The 8,095-nt window shown below is 56.3% G+C and overlaps 1 long non-coding RNA gene across 1 annotated transcript; it reads left to right on the plus strand.

The window, feature by feature from the left end:
• Positions 1–6,038: 6,038 nt before the first annotated feature.
• LOC123108456 (uncharacterized) lies at positions 6,039–7,831 on the plus strand. The gene is made up of 3 exons (XR_006451909.1): positions 6,039–6,661; positions 7,031–7,156; positions 7,248–7,831. It is a non-coding gene; the product is annotated as an uncharacterized lncRNA (long non-coding RNA).
• The last annotated feature ends 264 nt before the right edge of the window (positions 7,832–8,095 follow it).

The following is an 8,095-nucleotide window of genomic DNA, read 5'->3' on the forward strand; positions in this document are numbered from 1 at the left end:
GGCGTGCGGCGCGTGTTGGACGGATTAAGCGTGTAGAATCGCACCTTAGGTGCTCTCCTGTGTATACTCATGTATATATAGCCGGTTACAACAGGGCGCAGAGCGCCGGGGTGTGGCGACGTGCATGGATCGTGGGATCGTGCATGCAGGACGTGCGCACGTACAGGAAGAGAGAGAGGGGTAAGCTAGCTACTTGTTAACACCCCGCCGGAGGTTGAGCGTCCGGTGGTCGGATGCACAAGCTGGACCGGAATTCCTCAAATGCTGGCGTGGGGAGCCCTTTGGTGAGCACGTCGGCGAACTGTTGGCTCCTGGGCACATGGAGAACGCGCAGTTCACATAGTGCAACCTTCTCCCGGACGAAGTGGATGTCCAACTCGATGTGCTTTGTTCGACGGTGATGCACGGGGTTGGCAGCCATGTAGACGGAGAAGATGTTGTCGCAGAAGACTACACTGGCTTTTCAAAGCGGTGTAGCAAGCTCATCGAGAAGTTGCCGAATCCAACAACTCTCAGCTACGGCGTTGGCGACGGCGCGGTACTCAGCTTCTGCGTTGGAGCGAGACATGGTCGCTTGGCGTTTGGACGACCAAGAGACCAGGGCGTCGCCGAGGTAGACCGCGTAGCCGGAAGTGGAGCGGCACGTGTCCGGGCAGCCCGCCCAGTCCGCGTCGGAGTAGGCAATGAGGTCGAGGGAGGCGGCGCGACGAAGATGCAGTCCATGCGTGGTGGTGCCCCGAAGATATCGGAGGATCCGCTTCGCCAGCGCAAGGTGCGGAGCGCGGGGGTCATGCATGACGAGGCAGCACTGCTGCACCGCGTAGGCAATGTCCGGCCGTGTCATGGTCATGTACTGAAGGGCGCCGACAATGCTCCGGTACTCTGAGGCGTCGGGGACGGGTGCGCCGTCGGCGGCCGACAGTTTGGAGCGCATGTCCACGGGTGTCGAGGAGTTCTTCAGCATACTTGCATTGCGACAAGAAGAACCCGTCAGCCGTGCGCGTCACAGCGATGCAGAGGAAGTAGTGAAGCGGCCCGAGGTCTTTCATCGAGAACTCGGCGGAGAGCAGACCTTGCAGTCGTCATAGTAGAGCGATGGACGATGCGGCAAGGATTATGTCGTCGACGTACAGCAGTAAGTAGGCGGCACCGGCGTCGCTTTGGAGCACGAACAGGGATGGATCCACGCGCGAGACGACGAACCCGATGTTGTAGGCGAACGCGGCGAACCGCGCGAACCAGGCGCGCGGCGCTTGCTTCAACCCGTACAATGATTTGTCGAGGAGGCAGACGTGGTCGGGGTGGTCGGCATCAACAAAGCCAGCTGGCAGCTGACAGTACACCTGCTCCGTCAGATGGTCGTGGAGGAAAGCATTGTTGACGTCCATTTGGTGGACTGGCCAGCCCCGCGATGCCGCGATGGTGAGGACGACACGGATCGTTCCGCCTTGACGACCGACGAGAAGGTTTCGTCGAAGTCGACACCCGGGCGCTGGGAGAAGCCGCGAACAACCCAACGCGCCTTGTAACGCTCCAGTGTGCCGTCGGCCTTGAGCTTGTGTCGAAACAGCCACTTGCCGGTGACGATGTTGGCGCCGCTGCCAGGGCACAAGCCGCCAGGTATTGTTCTCCATCAGTGCCCTGTACTCCACCTGCATCGCAGTCAACCAACAAGGATCGCGCAAAGCGGCACGCACACTCTTTGGGATGGGTGAGATCACGTTAGACGTGGAAGTGGTGTAGTTCTGGTGATATTTGGGGTTTGGGAAGAACTTACCGGCCTGAGCACAGGTGCGCATGGTGTGGGTGGGCACCGGGCACTCGCGACAGCGCGCTGAAGGTGGTGCTGGTGAGGAGGGCAGGGGAGAGACTTCGGGGGAAGCAGGTGGATTGACGCCGGGTGTGTTTGGCTCGGGTGTGATTGGCTCGGGATGGGCTGTCGTGAGATCAGGTAGAGGTGTGGCTGCCATGGCAGCATGCTCGTTTTGTTGTGGGGAACACGGGGGTGTGGGTGTGGCCGCCGGCGGAGCGGGTGCTCGGACGGTGTGTGGTTGGCGCGGGACATGCGGTATGGAGTAGAGCTCGTCGGCGAGGGGTGGTGTGGTGGGTGTGTCTAAGGCGTCGTTCTCTTGGAAGGGAAATGTGCTCTTGTCAAAAACGACATGCCGTGAGATGACCACACGCCCGGTAGTGCGATTCAGGCAGCGATAGCCTTTGTGTTCGTGCGAGTAGCCGAGGAAAACACAAGGCCCCGACCGAGGAGCAAGTTTGTGCGGGGTGGTGGCTGTGAGGTTCGGATAGCATAGGCAGCCGAACACCCGAAGGGCTGTGTAATCGGGGTGGGCGCCGTACAGGAGGAAGAACGGCATGTGATCATGGCGGGGACAACAAGGGCGCCGATTGAGGAGGAAAGTGGCCGTCTGAAGCGCTTCAGCCCAGTACGAGTAGGGCATGTGAGCATGGACTAGCAGTGATCTGGTGATGTCGTTGAGTGTGCGCAGGGCTCATTCTGCGCGCTCGTTATGCGGCGAGGTGTATGGGCACGACATGCGGAGCTGGGTGCCAAGGGAGGAGAACATGGCACGGGAGGCGGCGTTCTCAAATTCCTTGCCATTGTCAGTTTGGACAATGAGGATGGGAAGGTTGAATTGAGTGCGTGCAAACTGAAAGAACGTGCGAATGGTGGGAAGCACATCCAATTTGTGGCGTAACGGGAATGTCTAGGCAAAGTGGCTATAATCATCGAGAAGTAATAGATAATAATGGCAACCAAAGTTGCTTTGGGCTGGAGCAGTCCATACATCACAGTGCACTAATTGAAAGGAAAAAAAAGATACATGATCGGATGAACCGAACGGGAGCCTAGTGCTCTTTCCTAGTTAACAAGTTGGACAAACAATAGGTTGGCTTGGGGTGTGATCAACGCCTGAGTGACAGAAGGGTGCGGCTGAGGGCATCTCTGCCTGGATGGCCTAGGCGTTGGTGCCACACATCTCGCGAAGTGGCGGTGAGGGCGTGGTGACCATGTGGCAGCGCAGGTGTGGGCGTCAAGGGAAAGAGGTCATCATCGACGGCATTACAGCGGAGGATCACCTTCTTCGTTCTTCGTTCCTTGACAGAAAAACCAAGATCATCAAATTCGACATTGAGAGGATTGTCATGGGCGAGAGCTTTAACTGAAATGAGATTCCTAATCAGGTGCGGGGAGACGAGGACATTGCGAAGGGAGATGGGGGAGCCGCTGGTGGGGATGGTGGTTTGCCCGGTGTGCGTGACCGCTAGCGTGCTCCCGTCACCGACAATGATGCGAGATGAATTGTAAGGGACTGAGGAGGAGAGCATACCAGACGAAGACGCCATGTGCGATGTTGCTCCGGTGTCGAGGTACCAGTCGGCCGTTGGTGGCGCCGGCTGCTGCTGCTGCATCGACATGGAGTTCAGGGCGTGGTTGAGTGCGTTCTGATCCCAGGAGGACCAGGAGGGTTGGTGGAGTTGTTCGCCAGGGCGCCGTACAGAGGGTGAGCGGGCACGACCCCTGGTTGCCAGACCACAGGAGGCGCGTGCGCTGGAACGCCTGGCCCGGCGGTGTAGTGAGATGCAGTGCCGGCGAACGGTGTGCCCCCGCCAGGTCGGGGTCCAAGGATGCCGGCGCCAGGTGCATGGGGACGCCAGGGCATCGGCCAGGCGTGGACCATGCCAGTCCATGGAGCCGCAGCAGGAGTGGGAGGGCGTGTCAGGTGGTCGCCCCCGCCGGAGTTGTTGGCCCGGCCCTTGCCCTTGTAGCGCCCGTTCCTACCGCCGTTGCGCCCGTGGCCGCCATTCTGCCCGCCCGAGCCGCTGCTGGTGTTGGTGTTGGGCACACGGGTAGCATGCAGCGCAGTCTCAGTGTTGGCGTCGGCGGACATACGACTCTCCTCGAGCAGCAAGAATGTGCGGCATCGCAGGAACGCCGGGAAGGGAGTCTGCATCGTCAGAATGGGCATAGCGTAGCGAAAACGCGGGTGCAGACCTTGAAACATGTTGAGCACCTGGTCGCGGTCGGTGATGGGCGCGCCGAGCTCGGCGAGGCGGTCGGCGCAGTCCTTGAGCCGTGCGAAGGAGAGGATGGAAGAGCTCCCCTGCTCGATGCGGCGAAACTCGATGGAGAGGAACACCACTTGGTGCTCGGCGTTTCTCGAGGAAGAGGGTGCAGATGGCCGCCCAGAGATCGGCGGCGGTGGCACCGCGCTGGTGGACGAGCCCGAACACCTCCGGGCTAACTCGGTTGTATAACCAAGAGACGAGATGAGCATCGTCTTGCGCCCAGGCAGGGTCGCGCGGACGCGGCGGTCCGGTGAGATGATCTGCGACGGCGAGCTTCTGGAAGGTGACTTCGAAGAGGGTGCGCCAGTGAGAGAAATTGGGTGGGTTTAGGGTGAGCACCAGAGGAACATGGTGGTTGATGAAAACGCCGGCGAGTGGGGAGGTGACCGGCTGGTGCGTCGTGGAGGAGGAGGCCGTGGGGTCTGGAACGAAGAGAGCCCCGCGGGCAAGTGCAGATGGGGTGAGCAGGGGCTGGTGCATGGTCTGAGAGGAGGGAGGTGTGACGGGCGAGCCGCCAGAGACAGAGCCTGGACGTGGTGGAGGTAGGGGAGGCGGCGGCGGCGTCGACATGGCGCCGGCGACCGCAGGTGTGCGGAAGCGGAGTGAAGCGGTTTACAGGCGAGGGAGAAGCCCAGCGTCTGATACCATGTAGAATCTACTACCACTATAAAAAGAAGAGAGGGGCAGATCCAAACAATCACATTCATCTATCATCAAAATCTAATGGCTCTTAGTCATTCTGTGTTTAACTCTACCAACCACGCAACAAGCCACGCTCGATCAATCGCTAACTCTGCCCACGTTCGAAAAAAAAAACGGTGCCAACGCACGCCCACACGACCTCTCGCCCCCCTCCTCCTCCCAACGGACGCCAGCCATTCGCCACAGTTGGCCACAACACAGGCGGGCCGCCGCACAGCGATCCTCCCGCACTGTTCGCCGCCCCGCCGATCCCCTCATCCACCATCGCCGCACAGCTTGGCCTTCGCCCGCTGCTGGAGACCCCCGCCCGCTTCCGCCGCTCACCCCTCACCTCACGCCGCCGCCCGCAACTCCTCACCGGCACATCGCATCGCATGGCGGCGGCGGCCTTCAACGGGGGAGCGACACCCAACGCATCCGTGCTCGGTCACCTCGCGTCAATGTACATCGAGGTGCAGATGAGCCGCATCGGCACACGCTGCCCCTCCCCTTAGTCGTCTGCTTTCATTTCACGGACGCCGATGGGCCCGCCACCACCGCCGCGGGAAGCCCCGGTGACTCGGTGAATAATGAACGCCCTGTTTCCTGGGATGCGCCGCTCCCGGATCTCAGACTGCAGGATTGCGGTTTGGGCTGCTTTGAATTTGGGATTTGACGGCCATGACTTGATCTGTCGCAGATGAGATCGCCACCATGACTTGATCTGTTGCAGATGAGATCGCCAAACCGTTCCCAGCTTGTAAGGCCAGCCTTGGGCCAAGCTGGTTGCAACGAAGGTGCTCAAGATCGGCGTCGTGCTTTCTGGTGACTAGGTTCTAGGGGGGCACAATGTGATCTGCGACATTTTTGATAAGTGCGAGTGATCTCCAACCGCACGTTCGTTTCGTTTAGCACTAGCTGAGACCAATTGACTGAAAATAGGTGTTCATAATTGAATTAAAGAGCTGTTAGTGCATTGTGCCAGTCTCTTTTCTGATGGAAAATCTGAGGATATATCTTGTTAGATTTTGTTGCTTTGCGGTGTTTGCTGAATAATTCTTGTCGTTGACTTGTCATGGTTGGCGAAACGACTCCTTGGCGATCGATCGCGAGAGCGATCGATTCCGACCGCGCGTAGCGCACCTCCTGTTCCCTTTCCCTTTCTAGCTCGTTTCCTTTTTTGGAAAAGCCTTCCCGTGCGCAGCCTAGTTTTCCCTTTTCCCTTTCGCTTACCTGATCCGCTCATATTCCTCCGCCGCAGCTCCCCTGCTGCTTCCCTCCCCCCTCCTCGCCGGCGGCTCCTCCGCCGCAGCTGCCCTGCCGCTTCCCTCCCCCCTCCTCGTTGTCGGCTCCTCCCACCGCCGCCGCACTCATCTCCTAGGGCTGCTGGTACATTCCCCACCACCACGCCGCCGCACCCACTTCCCCTACCCACGCCGATTGAGACGGAGGGAGGGAGGACATGGTCGTTGGGGGCCGCCACACGCCTGGATCTGGGTGCCATCGTGCACATCCGGCCGGATCTGGCCGCCGCCGCGCTCGTCCGTGCCGGATCTGGCCGCCACAATCAAGGATCGGTGGAGGAGCACAGGTCGCGGCTTGGTTGTGGAGGAGGGAAAGGGAGCACGGGGCGGCACCATTGCGGCTGGAGCAGGGCTTCGGTTCGAGGGTGGCGGACATGGCTACGTCGTGTACGTGGGGGAGAAGGATGACCGTGCACCCCGGCGTTCTCTGCGTGGTGGTAGTCATGCGCCGTGCCACGTCGAGACTGGGTGTAGCACGGGGCGGCCGTTGCGGCTGGGAGGTGATCTGCTCATCGTCCATCTGGAGAGGAAGCAGAGTGACTCATGACGTTACATAGCCGCCTACGAGCCAATGATGAGCAAACGAGGCAGCGGTAAGCAAGTCCCCCATTGGAATCTGAATCCTCTAATTCTTTCCTCAATTACTGACATACAGACTAGTTAATTTTGTATGGCTGGCTGCTGAACCTGTTATTGCATTACCTGCATCCAGCAACATGGAATTTTATATCCTTCAGAATTGCATCATTGTCCAACAATATACTTCAGATTTTCCCATAATTATGGCTTAAATGTCATACAGTCTAATTTGGATACCTAGTTTGTTTTCTTGAAGCTTATAGATGTAGGCACAATCTATATTCAGTAGGTGCTAAATCTTCACACTTAAAGATTCTGGATATATCCTCTTCTCTGTTTTTGCTGTTTTACAACAGAAACATTTACGCATATGTAAACTGCAGAATCGTGCAGCTGCAGGCTTGCAGCAGGTTGGCGGGCCAATGGTCATAAAGAGAAGATAACAGGTATGTCGAGTGCTGTGAGTATTCCATTCGTTTAGACAACTACGTTTCCAAGATCATCAAGAGGTGTGTTGTTTTCCTTGAGAAAATCATCAATTTGTTTAGCATTGGTCAAATCTGTTTGTTGATCTGAGATTTTGTATTCTTGCATCACCAGATCATAGTGTGACAGATGGGAGAACACACACACACACCTCAATGGATGACATATTATAATTACGGAGACTAGTTGTAAGGATAATGGAGTGCAATTTTCTGATTCAGTGATCTGCAGGTTTGAAGAACTAATATTGTGTAGAAAATGGCAATCGAATTATTTAGATTTAATAAATTAGATTTAAGGATAAATTAGTTGGTGCATTTCATTATCAAGGACTAATAGTATTAATATACTAGGAGCAATATGTAGCAAACAATTCAAAATTTAAGGAATGATCCATCTTACCCCTCAAGAAGAAGGAATAATCCATTTTAATATGTTCCTTTATATATACGGAGAACTTCTTAGTAGTTCGTATGTCAAGATGTTTGGATACTAAATAATGGTGCTCTTTCTAATAATCAGGCAGACTGTACCCATTGCCAGTTTATGTGTGTCTGTAATTTTTTTGTGGTATATCGAGCAATTGTCCTTGAAAAATTGAAATAATTGAGATATCCACATAAATGAAAGTTGCAGCCTGCAGCGATATGGTTCCTAATTCATATAACGTAGAGAGGACGTTAGGAGTGGAATGGTCATCACTTATTGTAGCAGTTTTCTGAAAAAGTAACATCTTTTCATGCAGTGACATTAATGTGGCCATTGAGAATATGAGAAGTAATTCTCAGGAAAAGTGTATCTTTCATCTTGCATAAAGACGAGCACGTGACACCACTGCCACCCTGTCTTAGCGTAACGCGAGTCGAGGTGGACGTCGGACGCCGAGACAAGCGCGTGACACCACTGCCACCCTGTCTTAGCGTAACGCGAGTCGAGGCGGACGTCGTCGCGGTAGCGACGAC

This window comes from Triticum aestivum, chromosome 5A (genome assembly GCF_018294505.1).
Source record: "Triticum aestivum cultivar Chinese Spring chromosome 5A, IWGSC CS RefSeq v2.1, whole genome shotgun sequence".
In the NCBI taxonomy this organism is placed as follows: Eukaryota; Viridiplantae; Streptophyta; class Magnoliopsida; order Poales; family Poaceae; genus Triticum; species Triticum aestivum.